This window comes from Trichosurus vulpecula, chromosome 3 (genome assembly GCF_011100635.1).
Source record: "Trichosurus vulpecula isolate mTriVul1 chromosome 3, mTriVul1.pri, whole genome shotgun sequence".
Classification (NCBI taxonomy): domain Eukaryota; kingdom Metazoa; phylum Chordata; class Mammalia; order Diprotodontia; family Phalangeridae; genus Trichosurus; species Trichosurus vulpecula.
This window is the reverse complement of record NC_050575.1, coordinates 367,740,299-367,757,198: the sequence shown is the minus strand read 5'-3', so window position 1 is coordinate 367,757,198 and position 16,900 is coordinate 367,740,299. Positions and strand designations below refer to the sequence as shown.

General features: G+C 39.0%; 1 pseudogene; it reads left to right on the top strand.

Annotated features, from left to right (window-relative positions):
- The first annotated feature begins 3,864 nt into the window (after positions 1 to 3,864).
- On the top strand, positions 3,865 to 10,136 carry LOC118842617 (annotated as a pseudogene).
- The last annotated feature ends 6,764 nt before the right edge of the window (positions 10,137 to 16,900 follow it).

The following is a 16,900-nucleotide window of genomic DNA, read 5'->3' as shown; positions in this document are numbered from 1 at the left end:
TGTTGCCACTTCTTATACTCTTCTTAGCTCCTTACTTTTGGGCTTCGGATATCCCTCAGCCAAAATCAATTCCTCTAAATCTACTGCCAGTCTTTTAATTCTCCAATCTGATGTATTTTTCTGAGTTTTCATCCCTCTTGATGCCTCTGCAATATTTGACATTGCTGACTACCCTTTTCTTCTACACTTTAAGCCTCTCTCTGTGTTTCTCTCACTCTATCTCTCTTTCCTCCCTCCCTTTCTTCCACTTCAATGTTTTGTAAACACATCAGCTCCCTTAGATTCAATTATCATATCTATTAATATGACTCCCAGAATTAGTCTTTCTTCAGAGCTCCATTCTCACATCACTAGATACCTAGTTAGACATTGCCAACTGGATATCTCATAGGAATCTCAAGATTTACATATCCAAAACAGAATTCATTATCATTCTGCCTACACTTTCTCCTATTTCTACTTTGTCTATTACTTTGAGGTCACTACCATCTTTCTAGTCACACAGTTTATAATCTTAAAACTCTCCTCTACTTTTAACTTTCCTTAACCTGCAGTCAAATTAGTTGTCAGTACTTTTGCATTTTACTTCAACAACATCTCTCTCACATGTCCCCATTTCTCCACTCAAATTAGCACTCCTCCTTGTTTAGACACTCATCACCTCTCATTGGTCCAGGACAACTAATATTTTCACTGGAGGAAAGAAAACATGGGGAAGGAAGAGAGTGGACTACTCTGATGAAGAGTGAAGGTCTTAGATAGCAGAGCCAAGAAAGTACAAACTTTGACAAATTTCCAGTTAATGCCAGATGAGTTCCAAAACCAAGGCTAAGCTGAGTTCCTAAGTCCCAAGTTTCTGCATCTTGATCTGATGATTGACTGGCCCTGTTAGATGAGAGAGTCAATCCTACTATAGAAACTGTTCGGGAATCTATATAGTAAGTCAAAAAATATTAGGACATCTCCAAACCAGTTACCATACAGCTACCTATATTACATTCCTAAATCACAGGTCTGGACATATAACTGCTCATCAAAAACACTTCTATTCAATTCTTTATTACTTCTAGGATAAAATACTAATTGGCATTTAAATGCTATTTGACTTCAAAGCTTTTCACCAACCTCAGTCCAGACTACCATCCAACTATCCATCCGCCCATCTATCCATTTATCTATCTTTCTACCTAGAGATTGTTTTGTAGATAATAGGTGAATCATTAGGCTATCAGAACATTCCAGTATTCTATATATAAGATAGTATATATGTGTGTGTGTATTTATGTATCACTACCTCTTAGCCACTCTATAGTCCAAACAAACTGGATTCTTTGCTCTTCCTCACAAATGATATTTCATTAACCATCTCTGTGTTAAACCTGTTCCATATGCCAGGAATATATTCCTTCCTCATCTCAGTCCCTTAGAGTCCTTAGCTTTTATTAGAGATGCTGTGCTATCTCCTAAGTGAAACTTTCCTTATCTACCCAACTTTGACTCTTCCTATCCTTCCAAAATTAATTTTAATTATATGTATATGTGTATATCATTATGCATATACACACATACATAATTTCATAAATCCAATTGTATGTTATTGCGTGTCTATATAGTTCCACTAATAGAATGTAAGTTCCATGAGCTTAAGGACTCTTGGTTTTTCACATTCCTTGCAGGTAACTCTCTTTTTCTGTCATAGTCTGTCATAGTTCTGTCAATCAAATATAGGAAAATGTTTGCTTGGTAGATTGATTAGTTTCAAATAATTCTTACTCAGTTATGGATCAGATAGATCATTTCCAAAATTTTATGATTCTATGTTAGAATAAGGTCTTAATTTGTGAACAAATTGCTTACTGAAAGGCAGGGAAATGCTGTATTAAGACTGATAAAATTAACTTCTGAGGAAGTACAATACTTCAGAGAGAAGGTTGAGGAGAGCCACAGATTGTTCTGAAAACCAGATAGAGAACTACTTCCTAATGAAAGGATTAGAAGGACCTCTTTGATCATAGAGCAAAGGTAGATAATGATAATCACAGGGCAGACCATTTCCGTATGTTTATTTTCAGAGTGTAGTAGTTAATAACTGAGGTGCTATTGACTTGATATCTGACATAAAATGGGTTACTCGATCTTAGCCTAAAAGGGCCAGGGACTCTCATTGCAGCCTGGGCCATCTCCAGTCATCCTGATGAATATCTGGCCACTGGTTCCAGATGGTTCTGGAGGAGAAAGTGAGGCTGGTGACCTTGCACAGCACTCCTTCATTCGAAGCAAAGTCAACTGTGTAAACCATGTCATAATCTCCCTGACGTCATGGTCCTCTTAGAGAATGAAGGGCAAACACATAAGATAAAATGATTCACTGATAAACCAGAGCTTCTGATTCAAGTCATTGGAAGATAGAAGATGAGAGAGAAATAGCTGGAAGGAGAATTTTGAGATGAAACAAGGAAATTAGTTGGGCATAAGAGGAATCACAAGAATTCAGGGGAAGGAGGCAGAAGGCTACAAGGGAAACTCATAAGTTAAATACCTATTTCTTCAGCTTCTTTGTTGGAAGCCTACTGATTGGAAGAGATGTATTCCTTTGCTTATTGGAGAAAGGCCAGGTGAGGCAAGAGCTCTTCGGCTATTGCACTGATTAGAGGAGAGTTGAATACCGTTACTACTTACAGAGCTATCTGGCTTATTGCCCTCTAGAGCCTAGGAGTTTGGAGGGGAGGAGGGAATTGGTTGTTTTCTACTGCTCTCTATACCTTTAGAGGGAGAAAGAGTTAAGAAAATAAGGCTACACAGCTGTCATGTAATTAGCTGTGCTTATTGATGAAGAAACTTTGCTTTCTTAGAAGTGGATTGGAGAAACAGAATCATATGGAGTGAAGAGGTAGTTGAATTTGTTTGCATTTCTCTGAGACTTAGGCTCAGGAATTTTGAGTTATCTTGTTTGAAAGAACAGAATGTAACTGAAGAAGTTTGATAATTGGGGCAGTCAAGTGGTACAATTACTAGAGTGCCAGATCTGAGGTAAGGAAAACATGAATTTGAATCCTGCCTCACACACTTACTAGCTATGAGAACAGGGGCAAGTCACCAAAATTCTATAAGACTTAGTTTTCTCATTGAAATAAAAATAGTACTAATCTCAGCAGGATAGTTTGGAATACCAAATGAAATAAAATTTGCAAAGCACTTTAAGAACCTTAAAGTGTTGTGTAAGTATTATTATTATTAAGGTTAAAATGTAGTATCACTTTCTAGTGTCTTTTCAAGGTGTCTGTGAGTTGAGAGCTTGTCATGGTTTCATCAACGTGAAAGCATAAGACGAGCAGCTTTGCCTAGTAAGAGAAAGTTGAGGAAGAGAAGAACAGGGGGCAGAGCCAAATGGCAGCATGAAAACAGGGACTCACTTGAGCTCTCCACCAAGTCCCTCCAAACACCTGTAAAAATGACTCTAAACAAATTCTAGAGCTGCAGAACCCACAAAATGACAGAGTGAATCAAGTCTCCAGCCTAAGACAGCCTGGATGGTGGCTGTGAAGGGTCTATCGCACTGTGCTGGGCCTGAGCTAGGACAGACCACGCAGGTGCAGACCTGGCAAAGTAGGCTTCAGGCCCCTGAATCACTGAGTTTTGGCTCTTTCTAGACTTCTCAACCCACATACACCAAACAAAACTTAGCAGGTCAGGGGAAAACCATTGGACCTGGGTGAGAGAAGGGCATGGTCTGTCCCCAGCCCAGGGGGCAGCTGAGGTGGCTGCAGCAGCTCTGGCAGCAGCAGCAGTGGCGGCTACTCAGCATAGCAGCACCCCTTCTTCCTCCACAATGCTCAGCTATGACCTCCTGACTCCCCAGTAACCATGTTGAAGGGACCTGCAGTTGGCATTTATCTTGGCACCACCTACTCTTGTGTGGGAATCTTCCAACTCAGGAAAGTGGAGATTATTGCTAATGACCAAGGAAACTACATGGCCTTCACCAACACAGAATGTTTAATTGGTGTTGCTGCAAAGAATCAAGTTGCAATTAGCCCCACCAACACAGTTTTTGACACCAAACATCTGATTGGCCACATATTTGATGATGCAATTGTACAGTTAGATATGAAGTATTGGCTTTTTATGGTGGCGAATGACAAAGGCAGGCCTAAGATCCAAGTGGAGTACCAAAAGTTTCTGTCCAGAAGAAGTATCTTCTATAGTCTCAACCAAGATGAAAGAAATTGCTGAAGCTTCCCTTAGGAAGACAGTCAGAAATGCCATGGTCACCGTACCAGCCTATTTCAATGATTTCCAACATCAGGCCACCAAAGATGCTGAAACCATCTCTGTTCTCAATATGCTCTGAGTCATCGATGAGCCAACTTCTGCTGCTATTGCTTATGGCTTGGACAAAAAGGTTGGTGCCAAGAGAAATGTGTTGATCTTTGACCTTGGAAGTGATACTTTCAATGTCTCCATTCTTACCATTGAAGATGGCATTTTTGAGGTCAAGTCCACAGCTGGGGACACCCACTTGGGTGGGGAGGACTTTGCCAACTGAATGATTGACAACTTCATTGCTGAGCTCAAGTGAAAACACAATAAAGATACCAGTGAGAACAAGAGGGCTGTTCGCCATCTTCACACAGCTTGCAAGCAGGCAAAGCATACCCAGCCTTCCAGTAACCAGGTGAGTACTGAGATTGACTCCCTCTACGAAGGTATCCATTTCTGTACATCAATCGCTCAAGCCTGTTTTGAAGAGCTGAATGCTCATCTCTTCCGTGGAACACTGGACCCTGTGGAAAAGGTCTTAAGAGATGCCAGGCTAGATAAAGAACAAGTCCTGGTGGGTGGTTCTGCTCGAATTCCCAAAATCCAGAAGCTTCTGTAAGATATCTTAAATGGCAAGGAACTCAATAAGAGTATCAATCATGATGAAGCTGTTGTTTATGGTGCAACTGTTCAGGCTGTCATTTTGTCTGGAGATAAATCTGAGAAAGTGCAGGACTTGCTCTGTTGGATGGTCACTCCAGCACAGAGTGGCTGCTTCCAGAGCTCCAGGCCCACAGACAGTGGGAGGAATCAAGTTTCTAATCAGAGCACGAGTACAGGGATCTCTTTGCTGGTGCTGAGGCAGGATTCTCTTGCTTTGCCCTGCTTGGATCTGGTTGGTGGTCCTTGGGGGAGGAGGAGCACTGGGGTGTCAAAGCTTGTGGTGGCTGTGGAGAGGGAGTCCTCCTGGTAGTTACATGGCAGAAAGGAGTGCTTGCACTCACAGACCAGAGCACAGGCCAAGAGAGAAGTATCATACCACCTCAGAATAGAAGTAGCTCAGAAAACAGCAGCACAAAATCCCTGAAATTTGAGACAGAGCACTCTCCACTCTGAAAGCAGTCATACCGTGACAAAGAGCTCAGAAGTCAAATAATTAGCTGGGAAAATGAGTAGGTGGTGTAAAAGGACTCAGACTTTAGAATCTTTCTTTGGTTACAAAGAAGATCAAAACATACAGCCAGAAGAAGTCAACAAAGTCAAAGACCCTACATCAAAAGCCTCCAAAAAAAATATGAATTGGTCTGAAGCCATGGAAGAGCTCAAAAAGGATTTGGAAAATCAAGTAAGAGAAGTAGAGAAGAAATTGGGAAAAGAAATGAGAGTGATGCAAGAAAAACAAGTCAACAGTATGCTAAAGGAGACCCCAAATAATAATGAAGAAAATAACACCTCAAAAATAGACTAACCCAAATGACAAAAGAGCTTGAAAAAAGCCAATGAGGAGAAGAATGCCTTGAAAGGTAGAATTAGCCAAATGGAAAAGGAGGTCCAAAAGATCACTAAAGAAGATAATGCCTTAAAAATTAGAGTGGAGTAAATGGAAGCTAGTGACTATGAGAAATCAAGAAATTATAAACCAGAACCAAAAGAATGAGAAAAAATGGAAGACAATGTGAAATATCTCATTGGAAAAACCACTGATCCAGGAGATATAATCTAAAAATTATTGATTTTCAAATACAAGAATCAAGAGAAGCATGAAAAGGTAAACAGAAAAGAGAAATCATAAGGCACTTACTAAGGTTGAACTGTTTTGTTTACATTCCTGCATGAAAAGATGATATTTTTAACTCATGAGACCTTTCTCAGTATTAAGGTAGTTGAAGGAAATATACATATATACAGAAAAGTGGGGGGGGGAGAGGAGATAAGGGGGTATGATAGAAGGGAGGGCAGATCAGTGGAGAATGTAGTAAAAAGCAAACACTTTTTTTTACTTTTTTTAATTTTATTTTTTTATTGAATTTATTTATTTAACATATTTAGTTTTTGGCATTGATTTTCACAAGAGTTTGAATTATAAATTTTCTCCCCATTTCTACCCTCCCCCCCACTCCAAGATGGTATATATTCTAGTTGCCCTGTTCCCCAATCAGCCGTCCCTTCTGTCACCCCTCTCCCCTCTTCCCTTCCTTTCTTGTAGGGCAAGATAAATTTCTACGCCCCGTTGCCTGTGTATATTATTTTCTAGTTGCACACAAAAACTGTTTTCTTTTTTTATTTTTAAACATCTGTTTTTAAAACTTTGAGTTCCAAATTCTCTCCCCTCTTCCCTTCCCACCCACCCTCCCTAAGAAGTCAAGCAATTCAACATAGGCCACATGTGTATCATTATGTATAACCCTTCCACAATACTCATGTTGTGAAAGACTAACTATATTTTGCTCCTTTCCAACCCATCCCCCTTTATTGAATTTTCTTCCTTGACTCTGTCCCCTTTCAAAAGTGTATGTTTCGGATTACCTCCAACTCCATCTGCCCTCCCCTCCATCATCCCCCCCTTTTTTATCTTCTTCCCTCTTCTTTCCTGTGGGGTAAGATACCCAATTGAGTATGTATGGTATTCCATCCTCAGGCCAAATCTGATGAGAGCAAGATTCACTCATTCCCCCCTCACCTGCCCTCTCCCCTTCTCCCACAGAACTGCTTCCTCTTGCCACCTTCGTGCGAGATAATCCACCCCATTCTATCTCTCCCTATCTCCCTCTGTCAATATATTCCTCTCATCCCTTAATTTGATTTTATTTCTTTTAGATATCTTCCCTTCATCTTCAACTCACCCTCTGTCCACTCTCTCTCTCTCATTATATATATATATATAAATATACATATATATATACATATATATATACACACATGTTCACTTATATATATATATATACACATAAACATATATACACACATAAACATATATATATATATATATATATATATATATATATATATATATGTATAATGCATATTCCCTTCAGCTACCCTAATACTGAGGTCTCATGAATCATACACGTCATCTTTCCATGTAGGAATGTACACAAAACAGTTCAACTTTAGTGAGTCCCTCACAATTTCTTTTTCTTTTTCTTGATTACCTTTTCATGCTTCTCTTGATTCTTGTGTGTGAAAGTCAAATTTTAAATTCAGCTCTGGTCTTTTCACTGAGAAGGCTTGAAAATCATCTATTTTATTGAAAGTCCATATTTTGCCGTGGAGCATGATACTCAGTTTTGCCGGGTAGGTGATTCTAGGTTTTAATCCTAGCTCCATTGACCTCTGGAATATCGTGTTCCAAGCCCTTTGATCTCTTAATGTAGAAGCTGCCAGATCTTGGATTATTCTGATTATGTTTCCACAATAGTCAAATTGTTTCTTTTTGGCTGCTTGCAGTATTTTCTCCTTGATCTGGGAGCTCTGGAATTTGGCAACAATATTCCTAGGAGATTTCTTTTTGGAATCTATTTGAGGAGGTGATCGATGGATTCTTTCAATTTCTATTTTGCCCTGTGGCTCTAGAATATCAGGGCAGTTATCCTTGATAATTCCTTGAATGATGATATCTAGGCTCTTTTACTGATCATGGCTTTCAGGTAGTCCAATAATTTTTAAATTATCTCTCCTGGATCTATTTTCCAGGTCAGTGGTTTTTCCAAGGAGATATTTCACATTGTCTTCCATTTTTTCATTCCTTTGGTTCTGTTTTATAATATCTTGATTTCTCATAAAGTGGCTTCCACTTGTTCCAATCTAATTTTTAAGGTAATATTTTCTTCAGTGGTCCATTGGACCTCCTTTTCCATTTGGCTAATTCTGCCTTTCAAGGCATTCTTCTCCTCATTGGCTTTTTGGAGCTCTTTTGCCATTTGAGTTAGTCTATTTTTTAAGGTGTTGTTTTCTTCAGTGTATTTTTCAGTATTTTTTTGGGTCTCCTTTAGCAAGTCATTGACTTGTTTTTCATGGTTTTCTCGCATGCTTCTCATTTCTCTTCCCAATTTTATCTCTACTTCTCTAACTTGCTTTTCCAACTCCTTTTTGAGCTCTTCCATGGCCTGGGACCAGTTCATGTTTTTCTTGGAGGCTTTTGTTGTAGGCTCTTGCACTTTGTTGACTTCTTCTGGCTGTATGTTTTGGTCTTCTTTGTCACCAAAGAAAGAATCCAAAGTCTGAGACTGAATCTGGGTGTGCTTTCACTGCCTGGCCATATTCCCAACCACCTAACTTGACCCTTGAGTTTTTCAGTGGGGTATGACTGCTTGTAGACTAAAGAGTTCTATGTTCCACGTTTGGGGGGGATGAGCCAGCTCTGCCACACCAGCACTCTTCCTTCCCCAAGAACCCCCAGCCCAGACTGGGCTTAGATCTTCAGGACGCTGTGCACTCCTGCTCTAATCCGCCACTTAATTCCTCCCACCAGGTGGGCCTGGGACTGGAAGCAACTGCAGCTGTGGCTTCCCCACCTCCGCTACCCAGGGGCGGTGGCTGAACCGCGAACACCTTCCACTCCCGCAGCTTTTCCCACTAACCTTCTCCACTGTCTTTGGTGTTTGTGGGTTGAGAAGTCTAGTAACTGCTGCAGCTCACTGATTCAGGGTGCTAGGGCCTGCTTCCCCCGGCTCCTGGTTTGGTTGGTCCCAGCCGCTCACACTGGGCTTTGCTCTGCTCCCTTCCCATCTCCCAGCTCCCAGCTCCCATCTCTGTATGGGATAGACATCACCCAGAGACCATCCAGGCTGTCCTGGGCTGGAGCCCTGCTTCCTTCTGCTGTTTTGTGGGTTCTGTAGTTCTAGAATTGGTTCAGAGCCATTTTTTATAGGTTTTTGGAGGGACTCGGTGGGGAGCTCATGCTACTCCCTGCTTTCCAGCTGCCATATTGGCTCCACCCCACAGAGCAAACACTTTTGAAAATTGACAGGGTCAAAAGAAAAAGTTGAATAAAGGAGGACAGGACAGGATAGAGGGAAATACAATCTTTCACAACATGACTATTGTGGAACTGTTTGGCATAACGATACAAGGGGGTGGGTGGGGAGGAAAGAAGGGGAGGAAAGAAAGAAAGGAGAGAATTTGGAATTCAGAGTTCCAGAAACAAATGTAAAAAAAATTCTTTTTACATGCAACTGGGAAATAAGATATACAGGCAATGGGCATATAGAAATTTATCTTGCCCTACAAGAAAGTAAGAGGAAAGTGGAATTGGGGGAATGGGGTGATAGAAGGAAGGTCAGACTGGGGAAAGGAGCAATTAGAATTCATGCCATCTTGGTGGGGGGAGGGTAGAGATTGGGAGAAAATTTGTAACTCAAAATCTTGTGGAAATGAATGTTGAAAAGTAAAAATAAATTTAAAAAAACAAAACAAACAAACAAAAAGAATAGCTGATAGCTATTCAGTTTCATATAGTGCACATTGTTCCTGAAAGCATAAGGACATCAAGGTCTCAAGTCCAGAGTTTTGATTTTCCCTAGAAAGATGGATTTCTTTGCTTATATGTCACTCAGATAGGTTTCTATAGAACCATGAGTGCTGCGTATATTGGTGGGAAACTGAAGCTAGAGTATATGAGGTGGACTCGGATGGTTTGAACACTCCTGATTTTGTCTTCTATTGAGTAATTACTGTGCCCTGATAATCCCTGCTTTTGGTCTCTATTGAGGAATATTATGAGGATTTTTTCTTTTACTTTATTGTTAAATAAATACTTCACATTTAAATATTAGTTATTAAGAGTGAATGGTGCAATGGTGATTGATTTTGTGTAAATTTACAGGACACCTATGGAAGCCCATGAACTAATGAGCTATACTAGTGAGCAAGAGTAATGTAGATGTGTTTCACAGGAGGCACTGGAGTTTTTGGACTCCAGCTTCTAAAAGGTAACATACCAACCATGCCAACATAAGACAGGTGGAGACCCTAGCATGGGTTCACTCTTGTTCCAGGCAGACAGGAAGGCAGGAGTCATATTATGGGGCTAAATAAGCTAGCTTACTTTATTCTAGTCTAATCTTCTCAAAGGCAGTTTACTGATAATGGGAGCATCAACTCCTACAGAATTCCCTAATCATCCTTCTCACAGGGGCTGGTGGGAATGGTGGTGGTGGGGCAACTACCCCTATGTCTCAATGGGATCAGTTGAGACAGGTACAGCATTCTAGCTTGTGCCCTCCCCTAAATTGCCTCAGGGCTGGTTGAGGCACGTACATGCATTACTTAAATCCCAAATCCCTATGGGTTCCCCCTAAACCTTGATGGGGCTGACAGAGGCACACACAACATTACACTGTCATATGCCCCACTTATTGACTATTGGCCACTTGATTTAAAGGGCAGAAAAGAAAGCAATTTGCCGTGAATAGGCTCACAAGTTTGTATTATCTTACCATTATATCTCACTGTGCTATCGCAATAGATATTTACAATTTTAAGCACAAATATTTATATTATTTATCACTATATAATGCTGCAAAAGCATGGTAGAGATGTTTACAATTCATGAACCTGGGAACTGGAGATTGTTATGGCCATGGATCCTGAGAAATGTTATCTAAAGAAGAATAATGAAATCCAACTTACAGTAAAATCCACCTTACACATAAGATGTCTCCTTTCCTCCCTTGTACAAATCAGGTTCTTCCCTGGGTAGGGGGAGGTGAGAGAGTTCTCACTGGAATGAAGATAGTTTGGGGAGAAGTTGTCCCAGACCCAGAGAAGATGCATGTGGGCCACATATTGAACACTATATGAAGTATTACATTGCTCATGCAGGTGGGTACAAAGACATGCCTAGAATGCACTATATAGTTGTGGCAGAAAAAAAATGATTATTTTCTGGGACTTTGGAAAACTTTTGCTCTGTAGAAATTGGTTATGTTATGTATTTGCTTAGCAGGCATACCCCTCCCAATTCAATTGTGTAGAATCAGAAAAAAACATGTCAGATGGTACAACTTTATAGTAGTTAGTTTCCTATGATAGTCTTAAAAATATACAAGTAGGGCATTTTTCTGGTGTTGCTATGAGAGTGGTTAATGTTTTAACAATGTCATCTAAACAAGGGGTTTCATTAAATAAAGCTTTCCTATAATGATATGCAACACATTTTTAAAGTCCAAACAATTACTTTATGATTCCATAATACCTAGGATAAATTTTTTAAAATGAGACAATCAAATTTACCAATGTAGGGCTTATGAAGCATTTTCTCATTGTCAAAATAGTTCCCAACTATATATCTACTTAGCTACTTCATAATCTACTTTTTTCAATCATTTGCATTAGACAAACAAGTTTTAGAGCATGCTGTTTTCATAGAGTTTGCTATTCCCCCTGAAGAGTTCAGTGAAGTAACTAAGTCACCCGAAAGTGACTGTTATGTCTCATATTTGTATGTACTCTTGTTATATGTCACAATTATTAGAATGGGAGCTCATTAAGAGCAGGGTTTGTTTATTCTTTATACTTGTATCCCCAGGGCTGAGAAAAAATACCTGGTACATAGTAGGGACTCATTAAAACTTTTGATTCATATAAGGTCCTGATGTGGACCACATACCCAGAAAAATACCCGACAATAGGTCAAGCCCCAGCATCCACTGGTCAGTATCATTCATGGAGTGGCTAGGTGTTTTGTTGCTAGTAGAAAATATAGATGCAAGGGTATTATTGGGCATTTTATTAATATGACCAACTTTTTAAATAAACCTATTTAAATATTAAATAAATGTTAAAATATTTAGATCCATCTCTGTCAGATTTTTTTATCCTAATTTTATTTTAATTAACTCAATATGTCCATCTTTTCACATTATTTGGGTTGTTTATAGAGGCAAAGATTACTTACTTAAAACTATACAACAAGAAATAATTTGGTGGATGGTTGGTTGGTTGTTCTTCTTTCTCGAAGAGGACCAAAATGACATCACTATGTTAGAGTCAAGTTTCAATGTGTTAGACTGTGGGTGATTAGACCAGTATAGCTCCAAATGCTCTAATGCAGGTCAGGCAAAAATAGTGCTTGTGAACATTTGGGGTGGATATTCCAAATTTGCTCATCCTGTATTTCCTTCGACCTGTTTGAATTCTGCTTTGCTCATTGAGCACAACACCTTCTCTCATGTGGGCACACCATACTGAGTAGTCCTGTGCCAGTATCTCCCATGTCACACAATCAATTCCAAAGTTCTTAAGAGACACTTTGAGAGTGTCCATGTACCACTTCTTCTGACCACTATGTGAATGCCCTGTGTGAATTCTCCATAAAACAGTCTTTTTGGCAAACATACATTTTGCATTCCAACAACAAGGCCAGTGTGTTGGAGTCACGCTCTCTGAATCAGATTTTGAATGCTTGGCCATTTAGTTGGAGTAAGGGCCTCAGTGTCTGGTATCTCATCCTTATCTGGCAAGGTGATCTTCGATATCTTGCTAAGACAATTCAAAAAGAAGTGATTCAGTTTCCTGGCATGGCCCTGGTAGACTTTCCAGGTTTCACAGGCATACAACAATGAGGTCTGCACAACGGCTCTGTAGACCTTCCATTTGTTAGTCAGTCTAATACCACTTCTCTCTCATACTTCCTGTTGGAGCCTCTCAAACATTGAGATAGCTCTGGCAATGCATGCATCAAACCTCATTATCAAAGTATACATCCCTGGAAAGTATACTACCAAGGTAAATGAACTTATCAATAGCTTTCAAAACTTCTCCGTTTGCTGTAACTAACGGTTCTACTTGTGGTTGGTGTAGTGGTGGCTGATGGAGCACCTGTGTTTTCTTGGTGTTAATTGTTAGGCCAAAATTAGCACAAGCAACACAGAATTGATCCATGAAATTGATCAGTTTCATGACAGCATGCTTGCCTGGGTTCTGGATAATGGACAATGCTCTCACACTTCCCCAGTCACCAATGCCGCAAAACAAGGCTGCGTGCTCGCTCCCATGCTTTTTAGCATGATGTTTTCAGCCATTTTGTCAAATGGTTTCAATGAGGATGAACAGGGCATCAACGTCAGCTATTACACTGATGGCAACTTCTTCAACATGAAAAGACTACAAGCCAATAGCAAAGTGGAAGGAGTGTTGGTGCATGATTTTCTGTTTGCACATGATTGTGCACTCAGTGAAACCTCTGAAGCTCAGATGCACCAAGGTAGGATATGTACCCTACTAATGCAAATCACAACTCCCATGGACCTTAGAAGAGTCTTCATGCCTTACTGTGACAAAAAAAGATATAGCCTTGAACCTAACCCTCTGGTGATAACCTTTTACCATGCCTACATAGATAGTCCTTGGATACTAGACACAGTCTTTCCCTGCACCAACACAATCTTTCTACTTTGAGAAAATCTGTCAGACCTTGAACTGTTACCATTGTCTTCCTATTCAGGTAAGGACTGGACAAGATGACCTGAAATTCTTTCCAATTCTGACATTCTATGATTCTGAGAATGCATTAGGGTCTACATAACAACATAAGCATCCAAGGAAGATGTAATCAGAGGAATAATAATAAACTCAGAATTTTGCAGTATATTAATAACCTCCATAAAATCCAGGAGATTGTTAACATCTCAAGGATCAAATACAAAACCCTCTGTTTGGTAGTCAAACTCCTTCATAACCTAAATGCTTTCTATCATTCTAGGCTGCTTATACCCTATTCCCTGCATTGTACTCTCTGATTCAGTGACACAGACCTTTATGCTGTTCCAAGAATTAGAAATTCCATCTCTCAGCCCTGGGCCTTTACTCTAGCTATTCTCGATTCCTGGAATACTCTCACTCCCCATATTTTTCTCCTGGCTTCCTTGGCTTCCTTAAAGTCCTATCTAAAACCCAATATTTTATAGGAAGCCTTTTCTAACACCTCTTTCTAAAAATTTAAAATATTTTATTTCATTAAATATTTTATTTCATTGAACTAATTTAATTTCCCAATTCCATGCAAAAATGAACAATCTCTTCTTTAAATTTTGAGCTCTAGATCTCTCACAGCCTCCTGCCTCTTCCCTCTCCTAAAGAAGGCAAGCAAATTGATATCAATTATGCATTATTGATATCAAATTATGTACATTTGATACCTCTATAATTATATGTAATATACATTTTATAATATATTATAATTATATATTTATATGTATCTATATCTCTCTCTCTCTATATATATATATATAAATATATATATCTATATATATATATATTTATATGTATCTATAGTCATGCAAAACATATTTCCATATTAGCTATATTGCAAAAGAACACACCAAAAAAATCCCAAGAAATATAAAGAAAAATTTTTAAAGTATATTTAATCTGCATTCAGAGCTCATCAGTTCTCTCCCTAGATATGGATAACATTTTTCATCATGGGTCTGTTTCAGCAATTCAGCTAGCAGCTGTTGTGGGGGTAAAAGACCAACACAAGCCCAACAACAAGAACGCTGCCAGCACAGGTTCTTTTCATCTGCTTTACTAAGGAAAATAACATTAAAGGATTAACAATCATATTTCAATCCAACATACAAATATCATTCACTTAGTTCAGGGGAAAAACCCAGAACTTCAGAGCAAATACAAACAGATTAAAAACATACATTATAAACAGGCCAAATACAATTCGTAGTTACCAAGAAACCATCAACATCTGGATGCACCGGGAGGCTCTTAGAGCAGCTGCCCAGAGTCCCATGCCAACACTTCTCCAGGAGTGAGAGCCTTAAGGGAGAACGCCAACCTCTGGGTTTATATATCTCGTTCAGGGTCAAAGGTGAGTCACACATGTGACTTATCCTTGTGACCTAAAAGCATCACAAAAATGGGACTTTAACCCACATGGTCTAAAAGCTTCTGATGTCACAAACATGTCACTCAAACCCATGTAAACTAGGCTTTCCCTTGAGGCAAGGAGGTCATCAAAGACTCTTAATTTAATCAAGGAAACAAAGGCCAAACTCTTCAAGGGAACTTGATTGAATATGTGCTAATAGCCCTCCTTAATTACCAATACAGGGTCCTTTGAAACTGTCTTGGACTATTGCCTTGATCATAATAGCTAAGTCTTTCACAGTTGATTATCATTACAATATTGTTATTACTATGTACAATGTTGTCCTGGTTCTGCTCGCTTCACTTTGCATGAGTGTATATAAGTTTGCCCAGGGTTTTCTGAAACAATTCTGCTTGTCATTTTTTATTTAACAATAGTATTCCATCACAATAATATATCACAACTTGTTCAGCTATTCCCCAATTGATGGACTTTCACTCGTTTCTATTTCTTTGCCATCACAAAAAGAGTTGCTACAATACTTTGGAACAAATAGATTTTTTCTCTTTTCTTAGATATCTTTGGGATTCAGACCTAGTAATGGTTGGGTTGAAGGGTAAGCATAGTTTTATAGCTTGTTGAGCATAGTTCCAAATTGCTTTCCAGAATGGTTGGACTAGGTCACAACTCCACCAAAAGTGCATTTTAGTTGTTGTTGCTGTTGTTGGGTCATTTCAATCATATCTGACTCCATTTGACCCCATTTGCAGTCTTTTTGGCAAAGATATATATACTGGAGTGGTTTACTTTCTCCAGCTCATTTTACAGATGAGGAACTGAGGCAAACAGGGTTAAGTAACTTGCCCAGGGTCACACTGCTATTAAGGGTCTGAGGCCAGATTTGAGCTCAGATCCTCCTGACTACAGGGCCAGTGCTCTATCGATTGTGCCACCTAAGTGACCCAACAGTGCACTAGAATCCCAATTTTTCCACACCCCCTGAAGCACTTGTCATTTTCTTTTTGTGTCACTTTAGTCAGTCTGACCAGTGTGGTGTGGTATCTCAAATTTGTTTTAATTTGCTTTTATCTAATCAGTAGTGATTTAGAACATTTTTCATGTGACTACTGGTAGTTTTGGATTTTTTTCATATGTGAAACTCCCTGTTCATATCCCTTGATCATTTATCAACTGGGGAAAGACACTTACTTTTATAAGTTTGTCTGTGTTCCCTACTTACATAAGAAATTAGACCTTTATCAGAAAAATTTGGTGTAATTTTTCCCAGTTTCCTGTTTTTCTTCTAATTCTGGTTTTATTAGTTTTATTTGTGCAGGTTTTTAATTTTATATAGTTAAAATTAGGTATTTCACTTCACATGATCTTTTCTCTCTTTTGTCTGGTCATAAACTTCCCTTATCTATAGATCTGACAGTTATATTTTTCCATGCTGCTTTAATTTACTTGTAATTTCCCTTTATGCCTAAATTATTTATACATTTGACACAGTGTGAGATATTGGTCTATGCTTAATTTCTGCCAAGCTGCTTTCTGCTTTTCCTAGAAATATTTTATTAAATGTTGAGTTCTTACTTCCAAAGTTTGGATCTTTGGATTTATTGAACACTAGATTACCATGGTATTTACTTCTATTGCTTACTTATTCTGTTCCACTGATTCTATATTTCTTAGCCAGTACCAAATTATTTTGATGATGACCACTTTGTAATATTGAAATCTGGTACTGCTAGGTCACTTTCCTTCACAATTATTCAATTGTTCTCTTCATATTCTTGACATTTTGTTCTTCCAAAT